Here is a 17150-nt window from a genome sequence, read left to right as displayed (position 1 = left end):
ACCATCTTTGCTAAGTCACTCTGCTTCCTGTTTCTAATTACTCGAGAAACTTTCGTATCAAATATTAGCACAGGATTTAATACGATTGCTTTACAAACTTCGTAAATAATAGGGGACCCAGCACAGACACCACTGGTAACAGGAATAGTTGTAGATTTGTGGCCATATTCTCGGGATAATGAGAATCCTCGAGGAGAATATACTAAGTAAGACCCCATGGCCGGTAAATATAACTTATTAGCGTAATTATTTACTTACAGGGTAAAATCCATGATCCTTAGTCCTTATTTGCCGAGTTATCTGAGACCTTATCGCTAGTAACTACATGGGTGCTATGCTAGCGCTATCCTGAGCTTTAATACGCGCTAAAACACAGGTACTAGTGAGCTTTTACGCATGCGTATGACTAGCTACCCTAAATATCACTAAAAATAACCAAGTAAATAACAGTAAAGGCTATACACTCTTTAACGTGGAAATTGCAATTGTCTAGTGCTAGAATAGTTGCCTTAACCTGCTTATTCATATTGACTCTAATACTGCTCCCGTGTGTTCTATTAGAAGGGCGCAAATGACCGAAATGCATTGGGCATTCTAGGATATGGCTGCTCTTGCCACTGCCAGTTACACCTGTTACCAGTAAGGTGTCATACTCCACTCGGGCTGCCATTGCTCTCCTGCACGCAATGATCAGAGCTAGTACGTCCGGGATGTCCAGTTATATTTAGTAACCGGCATCCGGTTGTGTATCTGGGACAAGTTGCGTATCCGTGAGTACGAATTTCCTGACTTTGACATTGGTTAAGTTAAGTACGTATAGATAGTAATAAGTATATAGTTAGGTAATAAGTAGTAGTATGTTGTAGTTTTCAGTATATACGTGCTTTTACATTTACCATGTCGGTAGATATACGAAGTGGATATTTGTTGGATCATAGATTTTGGAATATCTATGATTGGATATTTAGCCGGTGGTGCAAATATTTATTTAGCCGGTCATTAATTTGTTGTATAAACATTAGAAATTCGACCCTATAGCAGTAAAGAAACACGATTGTAGGATTACGAACAGTGCCCCTAGGATTAGGAACTGCGCTCTTAGCCTGGATTATGAATTATGAAAAGCGTTCCTAGGATTGAGAACAGCATTTCTAGAATTAGGAACAGTGCTTTTAGAATTAGGAAGACGCGCAACTAGAGATAGGACACGCTTTTTAGCCATTACGTTAGGGTTGAGTATGGCCTGTATTATTATTATTATTATCAATTTACCAAAAAGGAAGGCATACACAAAAGGCAAAGCCTGTACAAGGTGTCCGCCTACAAAACACAAACATACAGTACCTATACATATACACTGTTAAAACTTAGGTGCTACCATGACACCTATGATTTTCTAAAAATCAAGGGGGTGTTGTTGCAACACCCTTGAAAATAATTACCACCATAAGAGGTTTATAGTCACACTTGTTGGGTGTTACCATTTTGTAAACACCCTTAATTGTTCATTGGAAACCCTAAACAGAGGTCTAACACCTCATGATAGGGTGTAATGTACATGTAATCGCATACAGTTACTAACACTGTTAGAAGTGTGGCAGAAACACTTGACTGCAATTTATTTATGGGCCAAGTGATTTATCGGCCCCCATGACAACAGCACCTGCCCTGAATTATCATGCAAGATGAACACCTGCAGTTTCAAGTGAAATATAATAGTAGCTATTAACAGTATCAGATTTTACAAAACTGATACAAATTGCACATCAGACAAAATCAAATACCAGAGTATTGCCATACTACCATACTAGCTCATGGTTTTAAGCTCTAACTACTTGACGCTGGCTTTAATGGTGCAGGTGGTGTGAGAAGTTTAATGGAAATTTCTGGCCTTGGTAAGGTTGACTGTCTTGGGTTGACAGGAATTGGTGGATGGCCTATTTTAGTTGCTCAACATATGTGACCGGGCCAGCGGTAATAGGGCATGTGAGCACATGATTTTTACCTACTTTTTCACACTGTCATCACATATAACATTTTGTACCATTATGCTATGACATTGCAATTTTCTGCTCTTAGTAAGTATTTAATTGGTATCATAATGCAAGTTACAGAATGGAAAATATATGTTTCCAGCACTGAGATATGAGCTGTAGAATGATAGGGTGTAGTTTGTGCCCACATGCCCTGTTTTTGCAGGCCCGGTCACATATTATTCTGTGTTGATAATTGCTTTTGCTGCATATATACCAGGCACTTAGGAGCCAGCACAGCTCTGTAACCTCATGCATGTCTGGATTTCAATTGTAGTCTTTATTTCCAACTCCTCTACAGCCCACCTTCCACTCCTTTGGGAGCAGCTGTGATTCTACCTTCACTACAAAAAAAGTGTCATGTGTATGCGATATGCTCCAAACATGTTGTACATAGTTTGAACTCCTGTGGTGTATGTGATGTGTAGGAGATGATAGTTCAAATTTGCCTCATTAAATAGCAAATGTGAACTATTATCTCCTACATATTACTTACCCCACCTAAGTACATTTCATGCACATCACATTTAGTCGCTGACTGCACTTGTGGGCTGTGCTGTAAACAGCCCCTGAACACCAATCAAGACATTATCTAATTCATCACATATGCACAAATATGCATTTTACTGTAGTGAGCTAGCTAGCTCACTCATTAAAGTTATCTGATTTTCTTTCTTATTTGGCAAGTATCTGAAAGGTAATAAATTGATGCATCTCTGGTGTAATTTCATATGTGTGCTTTGGCAATTTTAAATCTAAACCATTTATCTCAAAACTTCTAAAATAAATATGTGACCAGATTTGACAAAACAAGGCTTCTACACACATCCAATTTTCTGACTTTAACCAGCTGTACCTTGACTACTCAGCAAACTATTGGCCTAACATTTGCACAAAGTCTTTCCATAGCATAGTAAAATACCAGTTCAAAATTGGAAACTAATGGCATACTCCTACATAATGAATGAGTTATGGTACTTCAAATTCATAAAGTGGATGTGCGTGTAAGCCTTATTTTGTCAAATTCGGTCATTAATATGGATTGGTTTTCCAAACAATAGCTGCATAAATGCTTTTACATTGTGCTAAAGGAAATTTGTTTACTATGCATGAAGTGCTGCACTTCTGTATAATTATGATAATCAATACAACTATATTTCATTGATGAGGTGTAATGGGAACACCCTTTGCACCTACAAGGGTGTTTCTGTGAATGAAATCCCACAATTAAAAGTTTCTTTAGTAGTTTCATTATAAGTACAATTTGCAACTTATATATAAAGTGTAGAAAGACAAGCAAGTAAGAGTACTTGTAATCATGTTGAATTACTGTATTTCACAGGTCATAATATGTGTTTCCTAAATATATCATCAATGAAAATGAAGGTATAGGAGGAGATCCACCCCCAAGAGAAAGTGTTGGAAATTAACAGTGTACCCCACCACACACCCTGGACTTACACCTCTTGTAGCACTTTTACACTCTGGTGTTATATTTCTTGCAGCACCTTAGCACTCTTCTTTCACACCCTCTAAGTGTCACCACAGCACCCTTTTCTAACACCTGAAGGGAGTTGTTTTTAAACATGCAACTGGACACCCCTAAAGGTGCTTTTGGTACACCTGAATTTTAACAGTGTACCTACAGTACACTACAAACTAAACAGCACACAACACAACACAAAACAGTGATTAAGAAGTTACTTGACACATAAGTAATTATAAAGGTGATGCTGGAAATACTTTCGATTACTGTCTTCAAGGATATGTAATGGCACAGCGTTCCAGAAGAAAGTTGTGTTGACAAAAAAAGAATATCTCCTAGAATTAATGGTGGACTGTGGAGGGACTAGTGAAAGATGGTGACTTCTGGTAGATGTTATGGAATTAAATGAATAGCGACTATTAAATTTAATAGATGTTTGCTGGTGATATATGTCATTGAGGAAACTGACCGAAAGGAAACTTCGTCTTGACTGGAGAGAAGGAAGGTGAAGTTGGGAGCAACAATCATTCGAAGAAATGATCCAAGAGCTGGTAGATGGACTCCAGCGACTCCCACAGATCCATCGAGCTGCCCGCTTTTGTAGGGACTCTAGTAGTTGGATATCTCCCAAATTATGGGGATTCCATACGACTGCAGCATACTCTAGCGTTGGCCAGATGATAGCTTTGTATGCGGCACACTTAGCTGCACGGTTGCAACCAAACATTGATCTATGTAAATAGTTCAAAGACTTGGTGCCCTTATATACTGACAACATACTTGCAATGCTTAGACCAGTTTAACTTGGAATCTACCTGCACACCAAGATACTTCACAGGATTACTCCATGAAATAGGTTGATGGTTAATGGAGTATGTAAATGGAATTGGTTTGCGTTTGTTAGTAATCATCAAAGCTTCACATTTGGTGGGATTTAACTTTAATTGCCAGCGACTAGCCCAAGAAGAAATGGCAGTGAGGTCATTTTGTAGGGAAGAACATTCCTTGAGAGTGTTAGTTGGAGTATAAAGTAAAACATCATCAGCAAACATTTTAACAGTGGAGTGTTTTACAACAGAAGCCAAATCATTTACGTAAATCAAAAACAAAAGTGGACCCAAGACAGTTCCCTGTGGAACCCCAGAAGTAACAATGGCCCAATCTGAAAAAGTACCATTGATTACCATTCTTTGTTTTCTTTTAGTTAGAAAAAATCTAAGCCATGACAGTACTTTATCATGAATTCCTAGAGAGCTTAACTTAAGCAGAAGGCGTTCATGTGGTACAGAATCAAAGGCCTTCGCAAAGTCAAGCAGTAGACAATGTACAGTGCTTCGTTGTTCTAAACATTGAGACCAATCATCAACAGCCTCAGTATGGGTTAGACTATAGTATTTTTATATTTAATACAAAACTAGAAATTAAGAGGAGTAGCCAGCAAGCACTAGTGGTACAGCAGTAAGGCATGGGTATTACAAAACTGGATGTCCTGTTTCGAACCTCGGTTGCAGAAATCTTTCATCTTCATTTTCATACCTGTTGTGTCACTAAGTTTTCTTTTAAAATAGCAATTTAAAAATAAAATTTTCCATATTGCAAATTTGCAATTCACTTTTTATTTAAAGGCAAGTTATATAGTGCCGGTAGCCCCATACATTTAAAAAACTTTGACAAAAACCTAAGAAAGCAAAAAAAAAGTTGCCTCAGCAGGTGTTCAAGCTCAGGAATCAATGATCATCATAATCAATGCTCGTAACCACTGTATCACCAATGCTGCAGCTACTCACCTCCCTTAGTTTGGACCTTATAAACATCTGACTATAGTGACTTCTATATAAAGCAAAAGTGAAGAAGAAACCAAAGCTGAACCCTATCCTACCCCTAATGCTAAGGAACTACTTTTCGTGTCCCCTAAAGTTAAATGGTCGGGGCAACCTACTAGACGCGTCCCCTAAAGTTGAATTCTTAGGGAAACCTACTAGATGTATGCCCTAAAGTCTAATGCTCAGGAAATATTGGACATGTACCAACCCTAGCTCACCTAGATACAACTGGTGTGTTAGATAGTCCAGTAAATGATGGATCTGTGCCAGTAAAATAGCCATTCATGTTCATAACCGGTGCCAGTACTATATCCACTTTGTTATTTAAAATTGTCTTACAATCCAGCTTATAGATATGGTTTTAATTTTCTTTTTTACTGTCCACTATAAATAAAATTGCCTCAAAATAAAAAAAAAACAGTTTACTCTAAAAAAATTGCTTGTGGCTACACAACTACTGCATACGTACAAAATTCACTAGTTCTTTTTTAAAATTTCGTTTCTTCAGCTTGCTATTTCCTTAAATTACTTCCAGGTTGCAGTTATTTCTCTCAAATTTCTTCCAGATACAATTTTGTTTCAAAATTTTCCCCACACCTCCTATTTAGTTAGAAATCATTTCAGTCTTACACTATGCAATGCAAGCCTTCTTCTCACTTCAACTATTAATTTTGGATAGTCACAACAAAACAGAGCTCAAAATAATACCACATGCATACACAAAAGCAAATTTTGTTTAGTTAACCATATGTAATAGCTCTCACCCCCAATCTCAGGTTAGAGCTAGTTATTTAAAAAAAAATTTTTTTAGCCACTGCAAAAAGCACTTTTGGTATACCCAGAGAAAACAGCAATTGAAAGTTTTATGGACAACATCTCAAACAAGAGCCTTTAAAATTTATAACACTGATTAATAGTACTTATGAATAAAATCTTTGTGGCGCTACTATTTAAATTCATCGAGAGGAGTCTCACCAGTGATTCTAAACTCCGAAAAGACTAGTTTTGTGGCACTGATACAAGGTAATAACTTGACCTGTGCTATACCAGTTGTGTTTTGCTGCAGGGTTAAAAAGTTTTGTAACTCGCTCATGTAAACAGTTTTAACATGGGTAAAATGCGTGTAGTAGCCAGTGCCCACACAAAAACCCAACATGATGTATGAGAGTCCAAATATTTAAGTATTTCAAAACTATTTCTGTATTTAAAATGTGTAAATACAATGTAACTCTAATTTCGATATTTATTGTGATGTTTTTACCTCAAGTTTTTGCTAAGACCACTCCAAGTCATACCTTAGTTTCTGGTCACTTCCTGAATCCTAGCCAACAAATGGATATGGGCGGGCGGATGATCAGGACTTCAGGACTATAGATACATCAGTAATGTGTACTGTGATGACATTTATTATTTGCTCACTTTAGCAAATTCATGTTGATTTTATGAGTCAAGCTTAACCAACAGCATAAGTAGTTATGCTACTGCAAAAATTCACTATAGAAAAATTGCTGGTGGATCATGGCTAGCTACACTGCATGCTTTAAAGCAACTGCATGTTGTATAAGCACTCAGGAACTTGCTCATGTAGCTACTTATGCTTTCCAAGTGAAATGTTTCATTAGCTATGTCAGGAAAGTATTACTATGATTAAATAATTAGCTAAGTTGTTCAAATGATCCAAAATGAAATAAACTATTTACAAACCAGAAACTCTTCATTTAAATGTGTAGTCTTAGTCCATGAAGTGTTTCCAGCCTTCTACTCAGTAAACATCAATGTCCAAGTTTTGAGTCAGTGAGTATAGTGTTTTTCAGTGATCATGTGGGTAAGTTAATGTTTTAAGTAAGGATTTCTACTTACCAGTTCAATCTTGGACCATATTAGTCATGAAAAAGTTGAAGGTTGAGCTCACCAAATGTTACCGACTTTCCATACCACCCAAGGAAATATCTTGCAAGGTTTCCAAGATTCTTGCAAGAAAAGGGACATTTCAGTGTAATATTCTTGCTTTGCAAGATCCTTGTAAAAATTGTGCACATTTCCTGCAAGATTCTTGCATGCAAGACTACAGTACAAGAGTCTTGCAAGAAAAGGGACATTTCAGTGCAAGTTTCTTGCACATTTCTTGCAAGAACAGTGCGAGGATCTTGCAAGATATTTTTCCTGGGCAGATAAGGAAGTCAAAGGTTAGAAGTCAGAGTTACTAGTTGACCATATTGTTAGGTAAGTTAAAGCTATGGCCTATCTGATGCTACTAGCTAGGATAATGGTTAATGCTACTGAAATTACTTTTGTTACTAGTAACAGAAGCATTAATAACAGCTATATAATCAAGGACAAACCTAGTCTGAAACATTTTATTAGTGTGGCATACATACTTAACTGTTCTAATATAATTATTTAGGATAGTATGCAGGGGGGATCTAGAGTCTGGAAAGAGGGGGGGGGGGGGGGGGGCACCTTGCTGAAAAAAGTTGAAGAGCAAAAAAAAAAAAAAAGGTCACAACAATAATAGCTAGTTATCCTTTACCAAATATATTATATCACGTATGTTATGTAAAATAAAATCCTATTTATAGCTTCTTAAGTAAGCTGCACTGCCTCATGAACATTGTGACTGCTTTATTAGAGTAATCGACTGCTCTATTAGAGTATCTCGATCTTGTATGCAATTTCTTGAAGGAGGGGGGATTTGCCCCAAATGCCCCATCCTGGATCCGCCATTGGTATGACTGCTCTATTATATAGAATCCCTGACTGCTCTATTAGAGTATCTCAATCTTTTTCAGTAAAAAATCAGTGTCTTGCTAGGTCACGTGCACTTAAGCGCCTGCACAGCTAAATAAGAGACTATTACGGGACGAAATTATCCCGTAAAGATACTCGTAGCTGAGCAAATACGCGACAACTACGAGTTTCGTACTTAACGCCAAGACGAGGTTCGAGCTTACCCGTGGTGGAACCACCTTTCAAGGCGTGGACCCGTCTTTATACTCGTCTCAATCTCGAGACGCGTCGTCATGATGGGCGTAATTGTGCGATGCACGTGATCGCTAATCTGTATTCGCGACTCCGGGTTTCGGTTATGAAATTCGCGCCAAATTTTAATACTTGCAATAATATAATATTTACAACACAATTCCCCCATAATCACTGTCACTCCCATTGTCTCCACTTAGTGTGTCAAAAACTTCTAGTCCTTCTTCTTGACACTATAATATGTACAAATATTAATAAACTGTTGCATATACAATAATTATATACGTACCACTGTCTTTGCATTCAAATGGTTCTCGACTATTGTTTAGTTGGTGCTATGTAGCTCAGCTGTTTCAGTCTAAACACAATTAATTTCATTTACCAACTTATCCCTTAATAACATTAGCTTTACCATTTTGCTGTTGGCACTTATGGTCCTGGCATTTTTCTACCACTACGTTGGCTAGCTGTTTCACTCCTAGCACATAAGTTCATTGATCGACCAATTCCTCAAGAGAGTTATACTTACCATTTTGCTACTAGCACTTCCTTTCCTGTCACTTCTGTCACGATGTTGGGTAGACGCTTCACTCTAAAGATACAATTTCACTCACAATTCCTCAACAATATTATACTTATCATTTGGATACTGGCATTTCCTTTCCTGCCACTTCCAACACGTCGAGGAGCCATTTCACTGTAAACACCAGTGGTGAATCTATCTCTTCAACTAGTGCTTTTCAACTTCCCTGGCATTCTTTCTAGCAAAATTTGCTCTAAACACAATGTTTATGGTGCTATGAAGAAATCACTCACGAATGTTGTACACATCATCTCACTGTTTCGAGGTCTGTCTCTTTAATACGTCAACTTCCATAACTACACACACAAAGCCTTGTGTTTTAAACTACACAATGTTTATGGTGCTATGAAAAAATCACTCACGAATGTTGTACACATCATCTCACCGTTTCGAGGTCTGTCTCTTTAATACGTCAACTTCCACAACTACTCACAAAGCCTTGTATTTTAAACTATTCCAAAAAGAATGTTGTACATACCATTTAATCATTCAAAGTCTTTTTCTTATCCATATAGTGCTACTGTTCATTCTGTTACTCTGCCACTACAGTCAACATTTCTTCAAACAACCAATTCCAAAGATGTTACAATATAGATACAGTCCCAGTCTTTCTATTACTGTTGTCAGCCTTTCCAAGAATTGTTTCACCCTAACCAAAACGATCACCCTACTAGTAAATCAAATGCTGTATGTACCATCTCACTGTTTTCAGGTCTTGCACTATCATCAGTATTTATAGCAGTATCCCTCTGATCAAAAATGCTCTTTTGCTTTGCCAGTACTTCTTTTCCATTTGTTCTCTAATCAGCTCTTCTTCTGCTTCCAACAATTCTTTTGTTGATCTAAGCAGAGCATTATTGAACATTCAAGAATTCTGTACTCACCATCTCATTGCTGATGTATCCACTGGGAGGATCTTAAGAACTGTTGTAGCTGATCACCTGAAATGTCAATTCATCTACGATCTGTTTGCTCTAGACATAAAATAATCTTGTAATATAACAGTGTAAATACTAAACATACTTGGTAGTCTCTTAGAAACCGCTTCCTGTCCAAATTTCTTATTAATGAGCGCCAATAGGAAGAAACATTTTACGCGACTAGCACATTCCATCTACTGTTACGACGTCTTTCAGAAGCATCATTCAAGTAAAATTACTTCTTTTCCACGTAACGTATTCTGAACACGTGAAGTCTTCAAAATTAATAATGGTGGACTACTAGTCGATCCGTCATTCATCCTTAAGTACAAGCACTTTACCATCTACAAAGCGCTTGCATACGACGCGAACTTCACAACAACAACAACAAGAGTGGTTACTTCATGCTGATTTCCATCGCCATGTTCAACAGTTACATCATCACGAGAGAAGCACACTGTCAGACAACTCTAATTAGTGCCGTAGGATAAGCAATCCAGTGCGAACGTTACAGTGTGATGTAGTACAATGCTGACCAGTGTTCTACAATTTCGTGAAGATTACACTCTGTAGTCAGGTTCGTGTTCTAATATACATTTTAGTGTGTCGATTTTGTTAATGGCGAACTAGACAAGCTCCAAAGTATTGGTGTTATCCATGTTGTAGTTGCACAAACTGGTGACCTGTTGTTCCCGGACCTTGTATGTGCGTCACCCTTGTTGTAATTCCACATACTGTTAACCTCTTTCTTGGTGTGTTGTTATTTATCGGCTGGTGTGTGCCAATTGTGTTGTGTATCTACGAACTGGCGACCTGTGTCCAGGTCTTGTAGGTGTGTCAATTGTGTTATGTATCCACGCACTGGCGACCTGTGTTCGGGTCTTGCAGGTGTGTCAATTGTGTTGTGCATCCACGCACTGGCGACCTGTGTCCGGGTGTCAATTGTGTTGTGTATCCACGCACTGGCGACCTGTGTTCGGGTCTTGTAGGTGTGTCAATTGTGTTGTGTATCCACGCACTGGCGACCTGTGTCAATTGTGTTGTGCATCCACGCACTGGCGACCTGTGTCCGGGTGTCAATTGTGTTGTGTATCCACGCACTGGCGACCTGTGTTCGGGTCTTGTAGGTGTGTCAATTGTGTTGTGTATCCACGCACTGGCGACCTGTGTCAATTGTGTTGTGTATCCATACACTGGCGACCTGTGTTCGGGTGTCAATTGTGTTGTGTATCCACGCACTGGTGACCTGTGTCAATTGTGTTGTGTATCCACGCACTGGCGACCTGTGTTCGGGTCTTGCAGGTGTGTCAATTGTGTTGTGTATCCACGCACTGGCGACCTGTGTTCGGGTGTCAATTGTGTTGTGTATCCACGCACTGGCGACCTGTGTCCGGGTGTTGTAGGTGTGTCAATTGTGTTGTGTATCCACTCACTGGGGACCTGTGTCCGGGTCTTGTAGGTGTATCAATTGTGTTGTGTATCCACACACTGGCGACCTGTTTTCGGGTCTTGTAGGTGTATCAATTGTGTTGTGTATCCACGTACTGGCGATCTGTATTCAGGTCTTGTGGGTGTGTCAATTGTGTTGTGTATCAATGTACTGCGGAGTGGGACCTGTATCCGAGTGTTTTAGATGTGTCTATCATGTTATGTACTGGGGACCTGTATCCGGGTGTTGTAGATGTGTTGTGTATCCAAGCACTGGCGACCTGTATCTGAGTGTTGCAGGTTTGTGAAAAATTTTCTGTTGTGTATCCATGCACTGGCGACCTGCTGCTATGCGTATTTTATTTCTAAGGGATACCTGTGTCATAGTCTAGGTGTGTTGGTTGTTTTGTATTTTCACACTGACTATCAAATAGTGCAAATACCTGTATTTTATAGACCTTCATTTGCTAGTAAGAAAGACAGTGGAAGAAAATAAAACCCAAAGATTGGAGATCAGAACTTAGGCAACCTCAAACCTCATGCTGAATTTAAAAATTGGACATTATGAGGATGAGGCCTTTGAATACTTGCTGAATTTCCAGATGTTGTGATATATTTGCAATATAATGCAGCTGTAGTTTATTGACAATCTATGCAGTGTTTTATTTGCACCCGATTATAATGTTAGTTGGTGGGTGACTGCTCTATTAGAGTGACTGCTTTATTAGCTAGGGTGATTACTCTATTAGGGACTACGTAACATTTAGTGATTTCTGGTTTCTATGCAACCACGAATCTGCCATTGTAGTGAAAATCACGGGACTTCTACACTCTTAGGCTATAGTACATGTGCAGTCAGTGTTGAACTAGTCATTTAGTGTTCACCATTAAGCATGCTAGTTTTTCCTCGTGGTTTAGTCCATGGCCCTAGGTTCTGTCGATGTTATTATCATGATCATTTTCAAGAACAGTATGTTCTCTATCAATATCTATGAACGGACTTAAGCCCATATCATGATCAGTACGTCCTTACCCATTTTCAGTTATAAAGATGGCTACCGAAATCCCTGTATTTATCATGATTTTAGCTGTGTTGTACTGTCATACTCTGCCTCTGTCAGATGGGTTACTTCTGTCTGCAAAGTACATGCAGTGGTAAAGCTACATGCCACTATATTGTGACATATTGGATTGTGGGATTGGTTGTCTTCATTATTGTCTGTGATGCTTTCTAACCGATCCTAGGCAAGACAAGAAGCAAGGACACTTTACTTCAGTGCTTTCTAATATTTCATGACAAGGGAAGTCATATTTCTACAATATATCCTATACTTCAGCTGATTCTGCTGATCCGAGTGGGCACTATTTAGATTCTCTGAATTCAAACTGCAACTAAATGTCTACAAAGAACGCTGCATCTCCAAGTAAGCAGAGAGGTATTGACAGGAAAAGGCATGCTAATTTTACCCCACCAAATTCTAAGAAGCAAAAGCAAAAGGACAAGAACAAAGAAACTGTAACTGAACCAGAGGATATATGTCCTGTGTGTGACGAGCCAATCTTAGAATGGTCAGAAACTAGTGATGGACAGGAGGCTATATTTTGCGAAGGCTGTTGTAATGCCTGGATGCACCGTAAATGCAGTGGACTATCTTCAACCTTATTTGATATCCTTAGTAATGAATCGAAAGAATCTTACCGCTGTTGTCACCGCATTTTTACACATCAAAGAGATGAAATTAACATCCTAAAACAACTTGTTGAGCCTTTGACTGAAAAAATTTCTAGCTTGGAATCCAACAACTCTATCACGTCCAATTCAACTTCCAAAACTCCGAATTTAATAGAAGCTAACCACTCCATCACAACTTCTGAAACTCCAATAAGTAATCATAATCACCTTCGTACTCCTTCCTCAGGTCTTGTTGAACCTCCCAAGGCAAAATCTGATAAACTGTTTAATGTGGTCATGTATGGAAATAAAGAATCCCAACCAAACAGTTCACGAGCCACTAGACTAAAACATGACATGGAAGCCATGCAAAATGTGCTTACTAATATTGATCCTGCTCTCTCTAAGTCATCTATTAGGGATTTCCATCGACTAGGAAAATACAATACCTCCAATCCAAAACCCAGACCTATATTAATTAAATTTCTTCGCACTTTTGATGCAACATCTGTCTTATCTAAAAGATCCTCAGTACCAAGACCAATTATAATCAAACCTGTCATGACCAGAGAAGAAAGAGCAATCAAAGCAGTCTATCTGAGAACAAGGTGGCAATTAGCTCAGAATGGCACTGACAAGAATTTTGTCAAGCTAAGAGGAAACAACATTTATGTCAACAAGAGTCTCTTTAGCACAATTGAAAGGTCCAGCAGCACAGAATCATATGTAATGACTCCTATTACTACCAATGATCATTAAGTTATTAACTTTGACGATAAGAGCAACTGTACATGTTACTTAACTTCTTTCTCAAGAATTTATCAGTTACAGCCACCCACCTTCAATCTAAACTCTCCTTAGCAACTGTACGTATGTATGTATGTATGTAAATAAATATGTAAATAAGTAACATAGGGTAATGTACAAGGCTGTTGGTGCAAGTTACCTTCAGGCCTTTGGTGTGTTTACACCATAAAGTTTTAAATAAATACATTATGCTATTATATTATCAAAGTTATCCACCACCAGACGTAGTTGTATAAATGGTGGGGATTTGACTTTTCGAAAAATTTAATTCTTCACCAACTGGGGAACAACCAATGGTCAAATCTCCATGTAGTATTGCTGGAATATTCTTCTGAAAAATTATTAGCTAAATCTTATAGCTTTCAAGCTAAACAAATGCCTAAAGCAATCAAATACTAGTGGAGCAAAGTTTCTGATCAAATTGGGCCTAAATCCTCCACTAATCCCCTAATAATCCAAGAGGGTAGTAGGGCTTAATGTTGATAGGTGCTTAAGAAAACCTGGGATAAATAATTTAGACGCTCTAATAGATTTGCCCAATCTAGCTTTAAATTGCACTTCTAATATGTACCAACGTCACTTGGCGTTACTCTGCCATTAACTCGTGTCCTCAGTCCAGGGGCGTAGGGAGGGGGGTTCCGGGGGGTTCAGGAACCCCCCTGTAAAATTTAGACTTTTGCAAGCAGGATCCTAACACACCATTTAGTGTGGCAGGACAAAATGAGTGAGCAATATAGTGTAATGGCAGAGCACAACAATTGATAAAACTTACATTCATCTCTCAGGGAAGGATTTACAGAGGTAACATGAGCCCTCTTCAAAACTTGTTAAAAAGATCGATATACTCTAATAGAGCAGTCAGGTATATACTCTAATAGAGCAGTCAGGTATACTCTAATAGAACATGCATTTAAATATCCATGTCCATATGAAGTTTTTCAGACATTCCAACATTAAATGCAAAACTTAGCATGACCTTATACTGCTATAGCTTTGGTGTGCAGTGTTTAAAGATATAGAGCTCCAGTAAATTATCACTTTTATTATGCAAAATGAATTCATGCTATGCATATTTGTATAGTTATATTGTTTTGATTGTCATTTGTATCAGTGGATTCATGTCTCCTATACCACAGTGAGATATAACCATCACTTACAGATTACTATATGTGTCTCTATGTGTTATGCTGTCTGTTTCCGCTAGGTGACTTTATCTAGTACTACCTTCATCCCAGGGGCACTTAATGCATCATAATTAATGTACTTTTTGCATAAAATATAGCAATTTGCTGAGTTTTGATTTATTAAAATATTGAAAGTCTCTCAGCGGCTGGGGGCTGCGCCCCCAGACCCCTGCTTCTAGTAACTCAATGTTGGTGCTGGAACCCCCCTTCAAAAAAATCCTGGCTACGCCCCTGCTCAGTCCCTTTATCAAGTCCTTTTACCCGTCCCTTTACTTGGGCAGGTGCTAGTAGACATTTATAAGTGCCTCTTACATCGCTGTATCATACAATATGTGTCTTCTTCTTTACGTTCACTTTCCTCCAAGTCTAGCTATATGGTGAGCTTCAACAACAAAGTTCTTCATCGATCGAGCTACTGCTGCTACTGATTAATGATGTCTCTTCGTCTGGCATAAGCCGGAATCTCTTGTGGCGGTGCCAAGTCGAGGTACTAAAACTATTCGATTGCAATGTTCGCAATATACCCAAGCTCTTTCGCCGTTTCCTGTCACTCTGCTCGGTAGACATTCTTTAATACAATACTAGTAGAATCGTGACACTTTAACGAAACTCGTAATTGTCCATATACGAGGTTGAGTTAATAGTAGCACTTTAACGAACCCCGTAATTGTCCATATACGGGTATGAGTTCGTAACTGTTCGTAACTATCCCATTTCCATGTATAAAGACGGCTACCATTTTACCCGTAATTATCGTGATTTAAGCTGTGCTGTAATGTTAATAATAGTCCTCATAAACTAAGGTTCTAGGTTTGCCATGTGGGCGGGTTACCAGAAATTAAGGTTTGACTTGGTGTGGCCTAATACTTGTGCAGAAGACACCTAAGAGACTGCTGAGAGGGTCAGAGGAACTTCAGAAGAGACACAGGTATACTTTGCATTGTCAATTTGAATCGTTGTAGCTATATAGCGGCGGCCATAATTGAACTCATGAACGGACGGAGATAAGAATAACCTATTTTGCACGTGGTTCTGGATTTGGGATTTCTAAATATTTAATGGATTTCTATTTGGATTTCTCAGATGGTGTACGAGAGTCCCAAGACGTTGCCTATCCCTCAGTAAAATGTGCTAGCTAAACTGAGGCAAACGTTGGTACACACAGTTAAAACTCAGTTTCACTACCAGGTAATAAAATACTTAAGGTCTCACTAACCTGTAAGTGATCTTCACTGACCTTTCATCAGAGTAAATGTAGCGACCAAAAGTGTCACTACCATCTTACTGAAGTTAGTAAATTTTACTAACACATTAGTATCTATAATTATCTGTGTCTTTTGTACGACAAATGCTAAAGTTAAAATGTCACCTTTCTGAGTTATGTTAGCATTATGCTAGCCAGAGAAATGATGTAGCTGTTTACTTATTACTTTCTGGTTACAAATATTGTTTCAAGTTCAGCTAGCAGTCTAGAAATAAACTTATGGCTAGCTACATTGGTACTGCAAGGGTGATCTCATGTGGAAAAGGGGGTACTGATTGCATTATATTCAGCTCGCTGTCCATTATTAATCATAGAGAGAGATAGACGTCATAATAATTGACAATTACATGAACAAAGGGTCAGGAGTCCAGTCTCAGGGCTACCAAATTATTACTAAAAAGTATGGAACCCTGGCAAGACCAAAAAAAACTACATACAAAACTAAACAATTATACATGGCTTCTCAACAGGTAAACAGATCAACTACATCCAAGTAGTGGAAGCACGGGAATTAAAGATCCTGTATGAAGAGGAGATTGCAACATGAGCTGCTTGCTGAAGAATACAACGAATAGTATTCTTTGGTAGATGGCATACATCGCTTAATTTAGAGACAGTCTGTGGCATGAAATGGTCCAAACAGCCAACCTCAATTGTCACAAGACATAAATTATCATAGCTTCTCCATACTGATCATAAGTTTTTAAATGAAATAATAAATTCACAACAGTTAACTGCTGTGACAACATACGTACCACACAATCGCACTCTATATATGACTGGCTAGATACCCTGGCCATTATTCCACTACCATCCCAATCACAATAATCTTCAAAAGTGGTTCATCAAACATGTACACACATTATACATGTGCAGTGCAAAAGTTTGACAATGGAAATCTTTAACAAATTGGATGACCATGCAAGTTACCTATTGTTGATCACTCAAATGCTTTAATATTAATTTTGTAA

At 38.4% G+C, this 17150-nt stretch overlaps 1 long non-coding RNA gene across 4 annotated transcripts; it reads right to left on the bottom strand.

The window, feature by feature from the left end:
• Positions 1-8610: 8610 nt before the first annotated feature.
• On the bottom strand, positions 8611-10620 carry LOC136245107 (uncharacterized). Of its 4 annotated transcripts, none has more exons than XR_010695751.1 (8): positions 9928-10620; positions 9789-9878; positions 9608-9746; positions 9383-9553; positions 9161-9329; positions 8851-9097; positions 8734-8799; positions 8611-8679 (listed from the first exon to the last, which is right to left on the bottom strand). It is a non-coding gene; the product is annotated as an uncharacterized lncRNA (long non-coding RNA). The 4 variants fall into 4 exon arrangements; XR_010695762.1 differs by having other exon boundaries at positions 8851-9118; positions 9290-9329; positions 9928-10619; XR_010695769.1 differs by having other exon boundaries at positions 9290-9329; positions 9928-10619.
• Between the last annotated feature and the right edge of the window lie 6530 nt (positions 10621-17150).

Source organism: Dysidea avara, chromosome 2 (genome assembly GCF_963678975.1).
Source record: "Dysidea avara chromosome 2, odDysAvar1.4, whole genome shotgun sequence".
NCBI classification, from domain to species: domain Eukaryota; kingdom Metazoa; phylum Porifera; class Demospongiae; order Dictyoceratida; family Dysideidae; genus Dysidea; species Dysidea avara.
This window is presented reverse-complemented; position numbering and strand designations above follow the sequence as displayed.